This window comes from Mastacembelus armatus, chromosome 22 (genome assembly GCF_900324485.2).
Source record: "Mastacembelus armatus chromosome 22, fMasArm1.2, whole genome shotgun sequence".
NCBI lineage: Eukaryota > Metazoa > Chordata > Actinopteri > Synbranchiformes > Mastacembelidae > Mastacembelus > Mastacembelus armatus.
In genome coordinates, this window is record NC_046654.1 from 5,716,229 (window position 1) to 5,732,316 (window position 16,088).

At 41.4% G+C, this 16,088-nt stretch overlaps 1 protein-coding gene and 1 non-coding gene across 4 annotated transcripts in view; both read right to left on the minus strand.

The window, feature by feature from the left end:
* The window catches only part of fndc3ba (fibronectin type III domain containing 3Ba), an 83,834-nt gene that overhangs the window by 63,133 nt on the left and 4,613 nt on the right, over positions 1–16,088 (minus strand). The gene's annotated exons all lie outside the window — the stretch shown is intronic.
* LOC113132633 (U1 spliceosomal RNA) lies at positions 15,440–15,595 on the minus strand. The gene has a single exon (XR_003295912.1). It is a non-coding gene; the product is annotated as a U1 spliceosomal RNA (small nuclear RNA).

Genomic DNA, 16,088 nt, shown 5'->3' on the forward strand with positions numbered 1-16,088 from the left:
TGCGTTTGAAGAGATGTGCACACAAGCAGAACAATAAAATAGATGAAAGGAAAGAAATGGTGCCTTTGGCAAAGGCAAGATAAGCTTGTATACAAAAGTTAAAAAAAAAAATAGATACACCGGAGATAATACAGGACATCAGGCTATATTATTCTAATTTCTACACTGTGGTGCATTACTATTGTTTTATGTTAGCTTTTCCTCTTCCACTTGTTTGGCACAGGCAAATCAGCTTTGGCAAAATACAACAAGCCATATCATGCCAATATAAAAAGAAAATTAAAAAGGCAATGGAAAACAAAGATAAGAGTGAGAGATTAATTCAAAGCACTTCTCCATCAACAAAGGTCGTGTAAAATACAGGAGGGATTATAGTGAACATCCTGTTTGCAGAATTAATAAAAAAGAAATACTGGATGAATAGAGTCTTAGTTCGATAAGTGAATATGAATAACTGCACCTGCAGCTTTGTAAATACTGCACACAACAGATTAGTGTTCCATACACTGTAAACATGCAAGTGCAGTAAGAAGGGGAAGCCTTCTGAGGTCTTCTGGGGTCAGCTGAGTTATGGAGGGTAAACGAGAGCTAAATCTGGAGATGGTTTCTTAGCTTGCATAATAATAGCAGTAAAACCAAAAAGCATAACTACAAAAAAAGAATAAATAAAAACAACAACCAAAGCCATTCATCTTAAGTGGAAAATAACATGGCTTCACCTAATTAGCTATATGGCAAGAAGCAAAAAAAAAAAAAAAAGAAAACCCCACAAAGCAACGTGTGTCAGCCATGCACAAGGTCCTCATCAGGGTTTCAACCAAGCTGCTAACCAAGACTTTAAAAGCAAAGATGTATGTGCTTATACAAACACACAGCGAAAACCACATAGATAAACACGTAACTCAACTGCTGAAGCTCCCATACACATACTGCATACGTTATTTCCTGGGGGAACACAAAAACATCAGAGAAACTAAGAACCCCTGCCAAACCCTTATGAGCTAATCTAGCTCACACACGTAATCAAACACACACAATTTCACTGCCAAATGTAGGTTACTGAATGACGTATGTGTTGTACTTCAATACTGCCGAGCTACTGACTAATGGGTATGAGCTGCTATCAGTACACACAAGCAAGTAAAACAGATTTTTATACACACACACCCACACACACACACATATATATATATATATATATATATATATATATATATATATATATATATATATATATATATATATATATATATATATATATATATATATATACACATACACAGGGAAAGAGAGAGAAATATATATATATATATATATACACATACAGAGAAAGAGAGAGAAATATAAATATATATATGTATGCACATGTGCACACACACACAGCATTCCTCTGAAAACAGCTGTGTGTCATTGTGTGTCTCTTCCTTCAGCTGGTCGTCTTCTAGCACTGTCAAGGTCTTTGAAAGGGTTAGTAGATCACACAGCTGTGGCTCATACTGTTGTAACATAAACAGAGACCCACTAACACATTGCTCTCAGTGTCTTTTTTTGCCTTTATGGCTCCTTCTCAACTTATAATTCTCGCTTTTGTTCTTTGTCTATCTAAAACCCTCTTTCTGCATTTGAGCCCCATTCCCAGCTCAGCCTGGCCATCCTGCATTGAATACACACACACACACACGCACGCACACACACACACACACACACACACACACCCACCCACACACACACACACACAGTTGGGTCCAGGACACATCACAGACAGATGGTAACACCACTCACAGCTCTGCCAGGAAAAAGAGAAGAGCGAGACAGAGAAGAAAGGAGTTAGAAAGAGAGGGAGATTAAATAAATGAAGCATTGGCTCATATGATAAACAGATAGAATTAGCAGGACAGTTCAAGACATCTCTTTGAATAGCTGAACATTCTTAAAATAACTCCTAATTTCCTGAAGTAATTCATTACACTTACACAATCATTTTTATCATGAATACACATCAGCCTGAATCACAAGTAGAAATGAGATTCCAATAATGTTTTCCATTTGTATGAGGTTCAAGGGATTCTGATGTGGGATAATGTTACCAGCAGATGCTTTTTTGCATTCAAGAAATGAGCAATTTAAAATGACAACTCAAAAATCTATTAGCAACCAAAAATAAAAGAGAACTTCCTCAGTCCTCTCTGTCACTCATGGTTTAAAGGGTCACCCAAATTACAAATTGACACCAACAAAATGTGCAATCTACTAAAATGTCCAATGCACATACCTGGACATTTTAGGTTGTCCAGTGAAATCATTACCAGATAGATATCGCTGTTAACAGCTTTAGATATCACCATGTACACACACACACACGCACACACACACACACACACAGTGGTTTCCGTTCCCCAGTGAAATGTGGGAGGAATAAGGTGTCGATTCCCAGCAGGGATAAAATGTTAAATAGAAAAATTCCATGTTGGAACCACAAAACAATGACGTACTTGTCCGGATGTATGAATGTATGTGTATATGTGTGTGTGTGTGTGTGTGAAAGACCATGTGTGGATGTGTATGTACATTTGTCTGTGTCCTGAGACAGAAAGGCCAGTATAAGCATGGAAACTGCCTCAACATAAAAGATGCACAGAGTAAAACACGCAAAATATAAAAAAATGTAACTCACACTCACACACAAGAGACACACACAGAAGCCCTAGACATTCAGAGGCAGCTCTGACCTCATAACACGGCAGTCATTGCTCAGTCATTCATCACTCAAACACACACACACACACACCCAGTGACTCCAGTTTGTCCATCCTGATGAAGCATAATGGATATTCGCAACCACCTAACAGACTGTCTGACTTACTTCCAGTGGACTGCTACACACCTCTCCCTCATTCACACACCCAAATGCAAACACATACACACATACACACACACACACACACACACACACACACACACACTTGTGCAACCTCCAAACTTTGTGCAAAATCTCTTCGGACTGGTATTCTTAGGTCCTTTAAATTTGGTCTTGGAAATGAGTCTTGAAATCTTCATATTTAGCAAGAATAAACCTATGATACCTGAACAATAGTTATATAAAATTTGACTCTATTTAACCTTATACACTACTACAAACTTGTACTTCTCTTTTTCTGCCAGCAAGTGATTTTTTTTTTTTTTTTAAAAAAGGTCCACTTCTTCTATTTCAAACCACAAAGATTTTGTTGATGATGTAAAGAAAACAAGACAGTATGACAAGCTCTGGGTTTCTACCAAAACAAAGAAAGAAGTCATTAGGGTAACATAAGCTAATTGTCTATACATTTATTTCTCCAACTTGCTGCACAAATGGATTGTTGTATGGTAAATCCTGCAGCTGGAGAGATCAAAGTTAGTTATGTCCTGGTATTTGTCAAACAGTGTGATGCTGAATAAATAAATCAGCAGGTCTAAGCTTGTGACCAATCATTTTTCAGATTAACCTTCACGGTCATGAGCAAAACAGCCTTGATGCCTTCCCCTTCAATTTGCCTTTAAGGCCAAGAGGGCTGATCATAATATTATTCTAACTCCTTTTGACCTTCTGCACATTTAGATACAAGTATGATTAATGACAGGTCTATTGTTTTCTCAGCCTTCAACACAATTCAGCCCAAGTGAGCTCACTGATAAACTCGTCAATAACTGGCATTTCATCTTGTGAAATATGCAAAGTGCTTCATTCTAAAATTAGCTTACAGTTTATCTTTTGGTAAGTCTTTTTTGGGAAAGATGATATATATCTCACACATGACAGATGTGGAAAGTGCTTTTTAGAAGTCAGTGTGTCACAAACAGAGATAAGCATTGATTTCAGATATAATCCTGCTGTTCTCTAAAGCACTATTAACAGGGCACAGGCAGTGGAGATGATGGAAATCTATAAATGTCTAGAAACTCTGACAAGCAGGTTGAAATTTTAGAGGGATACAGACATTATCCACAAGATGTTTAAGTAACAAAACTGTACGTTTCTATGAATGCAACATATTGTAATGTGTCCTGAACTTTTCCATTACTGGCAACATGGTTTGAAAACCAAAATCCTTTCACCAAATGTGGTGTATGTGATGGTTTTGGTTGGTTCAAATGCTTGCCTTTTGTGTTGGTCGTTATTTAGTGGTATTTAAGTATTAGGACTAGTTTCAGAAGATCATTATGCTGTCACAGAATTATGTTCATAACAGCTGTACATATATACACTGGTACACAAAACAAAGAAAAGTATTATGTCGGTAAATGACATGTCAGTTAAAACAAATATTGCTCCATGAGAAAGTTCACTGTGGCCTTTTGGTTTGTGTCAACCATTGTAGCCCCACCAAAAGAAACTGCAGAACAGCTTCATATACTGTATCACGGTTTCTATCCTGGATAACAGTCCAGCTCAGAAACCATAACCAGCAGCACACTCCACTGTGTCCACTAGCAGAGACTTTGGGAAGCCTCTCAGCATCATAATGTTGGTTCTGATTTTGGCTTTTTGTCCCTACCACAACAACCAACATGCCACTTTTCACAGGGCTGCAAAGTACTGGGACAGAGTTTGGAGTACTGAGCGTTCCTGGTATCTCATGCACAAGCTTTGCAAGAATCTTACACAACTGCCATTTCCAAATGCCACCAAACATGTGACTGGAAAACAGAAGCAGGAAGATATGCTATTGTAATTCCTGATGTTACATTAATGACAGTCTTGGGTGCTGAACATAACCATTGCACTTTCACCATCAGTTCCTTTCCTCTCATTCTGTCTGACAGAATGGTGCACATTCAGCAGGCAAACACAAACATAGACAACAAATTGTAAATCCCCAAAACCTGTGACTGCTGAACTTTATCGTTCATCTAGTTTCTGAAGTTTTTCTGGTAGAGTTTAGAAAGAGAAACTAAAGAAACAAAGAGGAGAGAGAAAGAAGGACATATGAGATGCACAGAGGGGAAAAAAAAAGATGCAGGGGAAAAGGACAGGTACGGATAAATAAAATAGCAAAGAAAAACACATATTTAGATTCACTCTAATAAGCAAATTAAATAGGTACGACAGGTTTAACCAAGGCTGTCAGTCCAAACATGCCATAACCTTCATCATTAGAAGCGGCAGGGGCCAGCTCTGTGATATGGGCTGAACTTGTATCTGCTGCTTCCTAACTTCTGTTTTTCTATGAGCTACGGGAATTTGCATAGCTCATAGATATGTCATAGATATGTTCTCCATAGCTCATCAACGAGAGCACAAAGGAGAACTGAAACTGAAACTGAGCATCATTTGGTACTTAGGTAATGTTATTCTCTGTAATGCTGTGATTTAACAGTCATGAGTTTGGAACGACATTCACAGAGTAGGTATCAGTGCAGACTAAAGATTAACCCGAGAGTGTCATGGTCGTGTCAGTCACAGGTTGAATGCATTCAACAGACAGTCATCATACATGCTTTTGCTATATAGAGGTTATCACACTGACACTGGCATAGAAAACATTAGTGTAACAGATTTGTAATACAAATGTGAATGTAGTGACACAGACAAAGAGAGATAACAGGGGCAAAGATAGAGAATCAGCTTTAAGTATCCTCTTTCTCATCCTGGGTGTGTTAAGCAGTGGGGAATGCTCTCAGGTGTCCACGCTCAGAGCTGAATGACTATCTATTCACTCTAGCACACACACACATACAGAAATACACATGGACACAGTATACCATACATGACTGATGTTTTTAAACCCGTCTTATCAGCTGAGAACTTTAATCTCTGTTGGCATTTAATACACATATATATTAGTGTGTGTGTTTGGAGAAAGGGGGCAGCTTCTAAATATGGTGGGAAACTGTCACCACCACCACTCCCATTCAGTCCCAGTTCTTTTTACAAAAGGTATTCAGTCTAGGAGAGACCTGCTCTCTGTCTCACACACACACACACACACACACACACACACACACACACACACACACACACACACACGTGCGCACACACACGCACACACACACACACACACACGCACACACACACAGAGAGTACCTTTTTACCAGAAGAGAGAAAGAGTGGGGTGGAGTGGAGAATGTGGAGATGCAGAAAAAGAGGAAGGGGGAGGGAAGAAAGAAAGAAGGGTAGAAGAGGAAAGCAGAGGAATGCTGCGCTCGTGTGCGCACAAACATACACACACAAATACACTTGGGAAAGACAGAGAGGGGATTATAAAAGATAGAACCTCTTTGGGTTCTCATGTTGGCCAGCTGCTTTGTGTACATTTGAAGGTAATAGTAGTGTGAGTGAGCATTGAGGCGCTGAAAGAGTTGGACAGAGGGCAGAGTGAACAAAATTCAGAGTTTTAGCCTGTTCTTCAATTTGCCTGCGTAGATGCAGACAAGGATGCATTTTCATATGTGCGTACATACATTTGTGCAGTGCCTTTATGCATGCACGGAACGTGTGTGTGTGCGCGTGTGTGTGTGTGTGTGTGTGCGCGTATGTCCTGTTGCCCTGTAATTGTGGTAATGATATGTCATCCACAAAGAAGAACTTGGAACGGGTGGAGTGGAATGCAATGGACACGTACGTGCACACACACATACACACACACACGTTCCACTCACAAACCATGTATGAACAAGCTCCTCTGCAAACTCCCTTAACTGAGGCCTTTAGGGCAGTATTCCACCAAAGATCCAGCACCTCAAAAGCCGCATTTGATGGAGGATGAAAGCTCCTACCAACCAGTTAAAACTTAAGACTTCATATTCGACTTTTAACAAGCCTCTTTAAAACTTTCAATAATACCATTTTACTTCAATGCCACAACATATGCAAAAGGTTGCTATACTAGTAGTCTTTTTCCATGCAGCATCAATTGGTCACATCACAATTTATTGAAATAAATAAAACATCAGTCCCTTTAACAACTCAATCCCACAAGGTTTTTGCTTACATTTCAGAATATGGAACTCCATCATACACTTAGCTTGCATTTGTGTCAAGGGAAAAATGAAATAAAGTAGTAGTAAATGTTCGCTGTTTCAGTCAAGGGTACACCAAACTTGAGACTGCCTGGGCACAGGGAGAGATGTTGCATCACCAGGCTAACCTGCCACACTGGGTGCATCTGCACAGAATAAACATAATGGAAATGCAAACTCGAAAAAAGGATTTATAAGCCCGAACAGTCCTGGATCAAATCTAGCTGCTCTTCACTATCACGGGTTCATTTCTTTAAATTCTGGTTAATGCTATCATTATCACAACAATGTTGCAGTTTTGTCATTGCCACGTCCCACATTCCTTGCATGAACGAGCATTTCATCACTTTTAAAGAATGCAAATCAGTCTCCAAGGTTAGACTGCGGTCGCTGCCTGCATCTTTGCACATAACTCAAGGCAGATGAGGAGCTATTAATGATCTGCAGTTGGTCTTAAAAAAATGCAGGAACACCCTCAATCTTAATGTCAGCGATTGTTGAAATGCTGAACTGTCATCCGGCATTTAATTAATCCAAGATTACATGGCAAAAAAACAGCAGTGTGTTAATTACTTTGCTGGATTATTTATTTCACAGAACTGTTGTCCCTCTTTTATATTCTCCCTAGTTTCCCTTGTCTACGCTTTTTCCTGTTTCCTCCAAATGCCAGGCATTCTGCAGATCGTTGTGTGCAGCCAGAGTGCAGGCAAGTCAGAACTCAGCCTGGTAAACGACAGGCTCAGCACTTCTCTCCCCTCTCCATCTCTCACTCTGCACACACACACACAAAATGACCACCTTGGGCAAAGCCTTTCTCCCCTGTCATCCTCCCATCCATCCATCTACCCACCCATCCAATCCTCTTATTATGCCTGGGTTCCAGGAACACAGGCCAGATGCATGACCCAGTGCCTTCAGATTTAAGAAATGCATATGTTGTCTTGTTCATCATCAACTTTAAATTAATAAAACAGAACTGCTTTTTGTCTAACACCTGTCATTTACAAAACTGATTTTTATTCACAGAAAACTCTTAGGGCTTGTTTCCACACAAAGAAGTATACTGACATTTAGTATTTTCCAGGATACCAAATAAGAAGCTCAGTCCAGGATCTGACTCTATTGCCATTCACTTCCTGGAAAGACCCCACCTTCCTTACATTCCACTGCCCTGTCAAAACACAGCTCCGCTCTCTCACTGGCTGACAGAACCTTATTGGCTCCCCTTATTGGCTGTTGTCTGGGCAGTGGGCAGGAGGAAGTAAAATTCTAGCTTGAAGACGCAGCGACCCATTCCCAGAGAGAGATCATAGTTGCATAACTGCGCGCACACACACACTGACACACACAGAATCAAGACAACACTCTCACAATATAGCCGAACACAAAACAGGGTCAGAGAGAATGAATGGTGGGGAGACAGTAGAGGGAGTGCAGACAGAGAAAAGAAGACTAGGAGATGAAAAGGTGAGGAAGAGAGGGAGGGAGGTGTAGGTGTGGCATCAGTTTCCCTTGCAAAAGAAAAGAAAGAGGAAATGGTTTTACACCCAGGTCAGGCACTGTGGGAGAGTACTTCCAGCCAGTGCGTGTGTGAGCGAGACAAAGAGGGAAAGGTTAATTGGTGTACGGTGGAGAATCACCTGCATCAATCCCTAAGCAGAAGAGCAGTGACCTGAATAGGGGAACTGGGCATACAGCACGCATACAGCACACCTACACACACACACACACACACACACACACACACACACAAGTGACTGACACAGTCATGTAGTTTTGAGAACATCAAAGCAATCTGGTGTTATTAAACCAATATTGTTGTTGCTGGGCGGAACTGACAGGGATCTGTTAACTGAGAGAAGAGTGGGGAGGAGGAGGTGAAGGAGAGAATGCAGGAGGAGAGAGGAGAGGGAAGAAATGATGAGGGGGGCCAGAGGTTGAGTGTGTGTGGAGAGAGAGAAAATGTGTGGAATCCTAATTGTGTTATTGCTCCAGAATAAACATTAGTCCTGCCTATCATGCCACAGGCAGCAGGCAGTGAGCAAGTGTGTGTGTGAGTGAAAAAGACACAGGGGGGAGGGGGAGGGGGGCATGAAACATGTTTTGCAGTTCATCTACACTAAGCTGTGTGCTGCAGTGCTTAGCTGTTAGCTTCACATTAGCACAGCACAGCTAGTTCGAGCAGATTTGTGCATCTGCCAGAGAGCCCTCCCTGCTGCAGCTGTACGGCTGTGGGCTGGCCGTGTGTGTGTGTGTGTGTGTGTGTGTGTGTGTGTGTGTGTGTGTGGTTGGGCAAGGGGCCAGCAGGCTGTAAACCCACAGCAGAGGCCATGACAGTCAAACACTTGCCACGTAGCCACGTAGCAGCGACGTAACTCCAAAGTAGACGAAAAAAGAGGAAATCTGTATTCAACCTCCTGTGTGTCAGAAAAAACTGAACCAGGAGGGAGAAGATATTAAGGTGAAATAATGTGGGTCATTGTGCAAGACTCAGAGTAGAAACAGGCAATGCAGACAAACGCAGAGAAAAGGTCACTTCTTGTGATCATTTAACCCACTCAGAGAAACTGGCATTTCCACCAATTACATCAGGTAGTACTGCCAGACTCTCACACTTTTCCTCTAGCTGAGAGCTCATTTGACATAAACACATGTTCGAGGCCTGGTTCCACAAACTGGTGACAACACACAAATAGTTTACAGACTAGCACAAACACACCCCACCCTAACAATCATTATTATAACTGATCTCATTGTCTTCATCACTTCCATCAGCCTCATCAGTGTCCATTACGTCACTGCCATCATCAGGGCTGGTACTGCCAAGGCCTTCATCCTCATTATCCCTATCAGCAGCAATATGCCTGTCTGCCTTGAGAACATGCTGTGTTTTACTGGTGTTTATATGTGTTTAATACAGAGGAAGTGGCTATTTTCCCACAAGCACATGAACATGACTCACTCTTCTTCATTGCAGTTCTTCCAGATTTTTCTTCTCCTTTTGCTCTTTTTCTCCCTCCTCCTCCTCCTCCTCATCTCTCTGTCCCTCTCTTATCCCCTCTCCCCCTCCCCCTTCGTACCACAGTTCAGACTGTTCTCCATCAGATCCAGAGCAGGATGAGGGCTCAGCCCTGAGCTGAGCACCAAGCCCAATGAGAGCTCACAGCAAACCCTTCTATAACACCTTGGATCTCCATGGCTCAGTCTGACCACACAGGGAGGAAGGATCCACAAACAGGCTAAAAACTAAACTGGGCTGTGGAGATGTACATACAAGCCACCTGGGTGCCGGTTTAGCAATGTTATCTGAGTTACCCGGAGTCATTCATATTAAGGTCTACTTATTCATAACAAAGATCATTATACATTCAGGAAGTCTTATATATTCTACAGCTCATGTTTTGCAGGGTTTGCACCACAGAACCCTAGTTATGCCAACCAAATACACAACATGCACATCTCCATGTGTACTTGTGTAATGCATGATATTCTAGATGTGCCGTCAGTGTAACAGAAAGTCTACAGAGAGAAATAAAGACAAGATAGAAAGCAGAAAAACAACTAGATCTGGGCAGCTATGGTTTCATTTATTTTTTAATGTAAACCAATGCATCAGTTTTAGAAATACATGTTATTTCAAAGTCATTTTTCTTCTATCACCATGGAGACATGAAGATGGAGTGAACTCAACTCAGGTTCAAATATTCTCTCAATAGTGCACTATGTGGGCTTTGCACACGTATCAGACAATACATCAGGACATTATACAGCAACAGCTCTTCATAGTTCCATTTATTTATCTCTCTCCTATAAGGCTTCACCCACAACCTCCTCCCTCTTTTCTATACTTGTGTGCAATGCAGTAATTTCCATGTAATGCAGCCCTTTAGCATAACTATGATGCTTTTCCCACAAAGCTGGATCCATTTGAAGTGACCAGTGAAAGGAGCAGTGGCCTGTGAACATAAGTTACACTTTGATTTCTATGCTCCAGAGCTCAATCTGCCTTCCTCTTGTTCTTCTACTCCCTTATCTCCTCCACAAACTCTACTCCACCCCACTTACAGCTTTAACCTGACTCAGTACTTCTCTGTCTTCAGCCCCTGCCCCCCCAACCACCCATGACCATATTATTTGCCCTCCCAAACAGCCCTCCAAACTTCAAAAGACAGCCGCCCATTCAGAAGAGTAGGTGCGGGGGAGGAGAGCGGCGCAGGTCTGGGAAGGAGTGGGGTGGGGGTGTAGGGTTCTCATTCCCGCTAAATTGTCCCACATGGCTGAGCGTGCTTAGTTTAAACAAACACAGCCACTTCCTCCTCACTGCACACAGACACCCGTACGTGCACACACCCGCATGCAACCCACACCAACTGACCGCACGGGCATGTTTCAACTTCAATACACAAAAACAAGCATGCACACACACATGTAAACACACATCCACACAATGCACGGTATGCGCTGGTAGGGAGCAGACATTACTTTGTCTTCCACTGCAGTCAATAAACTTAGTTAAGCCCATACTCCACAATAAATTACCACAGGACACAAAGATTTCTAATTGTGTAGTTCTTCTTTAAGAACATTTTCACATGCACATTCAGCACATTTAGTGGATGAAATGGCTTATGGTTACACCAAGTTAAAAATCATAGCTAATGGGTTCCTGTTGTCTAACCCCAACCCCAAGCCCATAAGTGTTCTTTTTATGTGTTCAGAAAAACAGATTGAGAGTAAGAAATCTGGGAGATGTGACATATTACCAAAAAGTCAGTTGTTTGGGGATTGTCACATTTAGCATCATTAAATCACACCCTTTGCACATGAAGAAATCTGGGTGATCAAAACACCTTCAAAACATTATTTTACAGCAAATGAGCAAAACAGATTTTTAACTTCTGAGACAAGGCAGATGATTTGTGTTTGTATCCCAACCTAAGGCAAATTTTCAGAAATTTCAGTATGGCATATATATCTCTATGGTTAAAAATATTCAGACAGTGCCAGGCACTGCAACATTTATTCATTAATAATTTAATTTGAACACTTTTTTATCGTTTTTGCATTTTATAAGGCAAAATCTGAATAAATTTGATTGTTGTAGGTGAGATATGTAACAACCTGCTGTTCTAAATAATATTTTTTGAGTTTTGACAAACAAAGCAAGACTGTTTGAGCATATGGTCTAGGATATGGTCTGGAAATGTTTGCCCATTATAAGCACATAGTTGACAATCTAAGCACCTACAACATACAACTTGATAACTGAATACAAAAATATATATAATGTAAAATCACAAAAGTTTAGACACAAAGATATTTTTATTTCGGCATGGTCTCATGCTTTTAAGATCTATTCACTGTACCATCTCTCTGACGCTCTACAGTACCATGTATTTCAATGCAATGCACTACAATTATTGTAATCAGCCCTACATTACAAGCACCTAGTAAAGAGGAGTGAAGGACAACCACAGGGTGCAGACAATAAGTCCACATTTACTGCCAGTAGACCTGCTGCCATCCAGGCCTGCAAACACAGCACGTCTCTGCCACTAATGCTCAGCTCCATCAGGGCTGCATGCCATGAGTCTTAATTAAGACAGCTATGCCAAGTCAAGAAGTGAATTCTGCTCCCCCTTTCTCTACCTCTTTCTCACAAACACACACAGAGATACAGATGAATGCACACACTCACATTGTCGGATGGACGAGTATGTAGACACAGACAAACCACCAAGAGACATTCACATCATCGGTTTTATATGCCATAACAAAAACTGGCTCAGTGCATGATGTGTGTGTATGCAATGTATGTGTGGGTGCAGAGAAAGACTATAGTGACATCTACATGAGAACCCTGTCTTCTCTCTCACAGACAAGACTGAGTCAAGTCTGAGAGATGTTCTCGCACATGTGCGCACGCACGCACACACACACACACACACACACACATACACTCACAGAGCGTAAAAATGCACAATAGAGAAAACAAATCATGAATGAATGGTTCTTTATATGCTTAATTCTACGACTAATAGACTTAGTTACATTTATGAGCATGCACATGTATGTGAGTGTGTAAAATTTGTTTAATCCATTAGAAGAAAACTAAATTGGTCTAAAAAAATGAGAGTAGACACTTTTCTGGGAATAGCAATCCAACAGTGTGTACATACTATCACTTGTTCCCTAACATAAAACACACACACACACACACACACACACACACACACACACACACACACACACACACACACACACACACACACACACACACACACACACTCATAACACCCCTCCCCACAGCCTGGGGTCACAAGGTCACATTCCTCCTCCTCAATCAGCCTCAGGATTTCACACACTAGTTCAGGGATGTGGGTATGCAAGCGTGGATTTGTGTGTTTCTCCCTGCGTGCGTGTGTGTGTGTGGATATGTGTTTGGGATGTTTTAGTGATTTGTGGGGGGTCTTGCCTGAGGGCAAGGAGGGAAGAAGTGAATGAAAATAGGGGGGTATGTCCACACCAAGCATCAGATTATCTAAAAAAATGCATTTTATAACATAACTGTATTTCTTTTTAAAAACTCTCCAGAGTAAATAAATCTCTTGCAAAATGACGATGCCTACAAAGACAGTTTTTAAAAACAGTCACACAATACAGGCAATATCATTAACCTATATTTACTTTTATGGCGTCAGTTTATTTTGCAAGCAGTGCAGGAGTTACTGTGTAAATAAGTTTAAAGTAATCACATATCATCTGCAATGAAATTACAGTTTTATACAGTTTAATATGGAACATCATAACAATTTGTCTTAGTAGCCATGCTTATCCTTATTCCTTCTGGTTTTTAATTTTAAATAGGAATGACAAACAACCTAAAACTGCAGTCCATCAAATATGTCAATCATGTTGCAATGGACTGTGATTGGCAAAAGAACAAAAGAAGAAATAACAGGTATGTGGAGTGGGGCCGGGTGGAGGTGGGGGGGGTGTCTGCATGCCATGGAGGAGGTAGAGAGGAGGGGGAAAGAAAAATGGTGAGTGGTTTAATAAGAGGAGGCAATACAAGATGTGGCTATGCTTTAAAAAAAAACTTCAACTTCCTCCTTTAGCAAAACACTCAACTGTCCCCACAAATTTGTGATAGCATCCACAACATATGCCACGTGCGCACACACACACACACACACACACACACACACACACACACACACACAGGCACAAAAGCAAACACACAGAGAATAACCATATTTGAAAAAGCATGCATGTACCAAGCCCAAGCAGAACTCCAATTGCAGCCATATAATAATCAGAAATAGTTACAGATTCAATTACCCGACTCCAGCGCGCGCACGCGCACACACACACACACACACACACACACACACACACACACACACTTAAACAAACCCCAGCCCACAGCAGTCTCTAGACACTTAAGATACACAGTCAAAACGTTCACAGTCAGGCATAAAAACAGCCATTAACGGCTGGCGGAACTTTCCATGGGCCTGCCAACTAACACCAACACGCCTGGCATGCTAATGCAGGCACGTAAAATTGATTCTGTGTGTGTGTGTGTGTGTGTGTGTGTGTGTGTGTACAGGTACACACTCGGATCTCTTCGACAAACTGACGACATCCACATACACATGCACAGCCAGGAGCAGAGCAACCCAGCGCTACATAAAATCTAAATGACTCCAGCTTTCCTGCATGTATCTCTAAAAGTGATGACAACTCAATGAGAAACTTGACAGCCTAATTTCTGGATTCCAAACATTTTATCTCTGTGATAATCGCTTTATGTAATGATCTGCTCTCCTCCGATGTCAGTCTGCCTCTCCCTCTCCCCGCTACTGCAGCCACACAGTTGCTGTCAGGACCTTTAAAATGCCATCAAGTGACAAGCAATGACTCAAACCACTGAGAAGTGAAAGTTTTGGTGAAGCCACGTGTTGCATCATGTGCAAACAAGCCTGTATATTCAAATATATCAAAGCCACACTGCATGTGCACAAAATGTCCTGAGACTTATACTGCACTGTGCTATAATATATTGTACTGTACGATAGTGCATACTGCATAACACCCTGGATGATCTAAGGTAAGTGTGTGTGTGTGTGACTTGTGTAGCCTAGTATGCACCCTTACTCATACTCATACCCATAGCCTAGTACCCATACTCGGAATTTGTGCTCTGCATTTAACTCATCCCAAAGTGCACACACAGCAGTGAACACACACCATGAACCCGAACTCGCAGCAGTGCCCGGGAAGCAACTGGGGGTCCGGTGCCTTGCTCAAGGGTCTAACCTCAGTCGTGGTATTGAAGGTGGCCAGAGCTCTGGCTATTCACTCCGCCTCACCGAGAATTCCTGCCGGACCTGAGACTTGAACCCGCAACTTTCAGGTTACAAGTCCAACTCCCTATCACGAGCATGAACGCAGGCCCCCACTACCAGAAATTACGCAGTCGAGATTTCCACATTTGGGGAATTCGCAGGGGTCAGCACAACCAGGGTGCAATGAGCCTCACCCTGGGTGAACCACCTTCTTGATCATGGTATCGCCCCTACCAGGTAAGTATTATCTAATGCTGGCAACAATTAAAAAAAAAAAAGCAGATACCAGCAAAAATTTTTAATTCATTGATTACCAAAAAGATTTCCAATCAGTTAATCATACTTAATCAGTTGATTAATAAAAAAAGGCATTTCGATGATGCTGAAAATAAAAGTTGTAATCCAGCTTATTAGGTATAGCAAAGCAAAGAAAGCAATGTTTCGCTGCAGCTTTGGGTCACGGTCACAGAGGTATCACAGCCTAACAAGCATATTTATAGAGCCGCACCAGCTTCTGCTGTTGGTCACCTGTGTTTTGGAGCTGCTTAAAACCAAATTCACGACACTGTTGTTATAGGCATAAACGCAGCAAAGCACTTGTTATGAAAAATAACAAGGTAACTTTTGTTTGCAAAGGGTTGAGGAGAGCTAAGAACTTCAATGGCCAGTGAAGACACTCCTTTGAGAGTTTTAGATTTAATTCCAACATTGACAGTTGGTCAGAGTAGGCATCACATC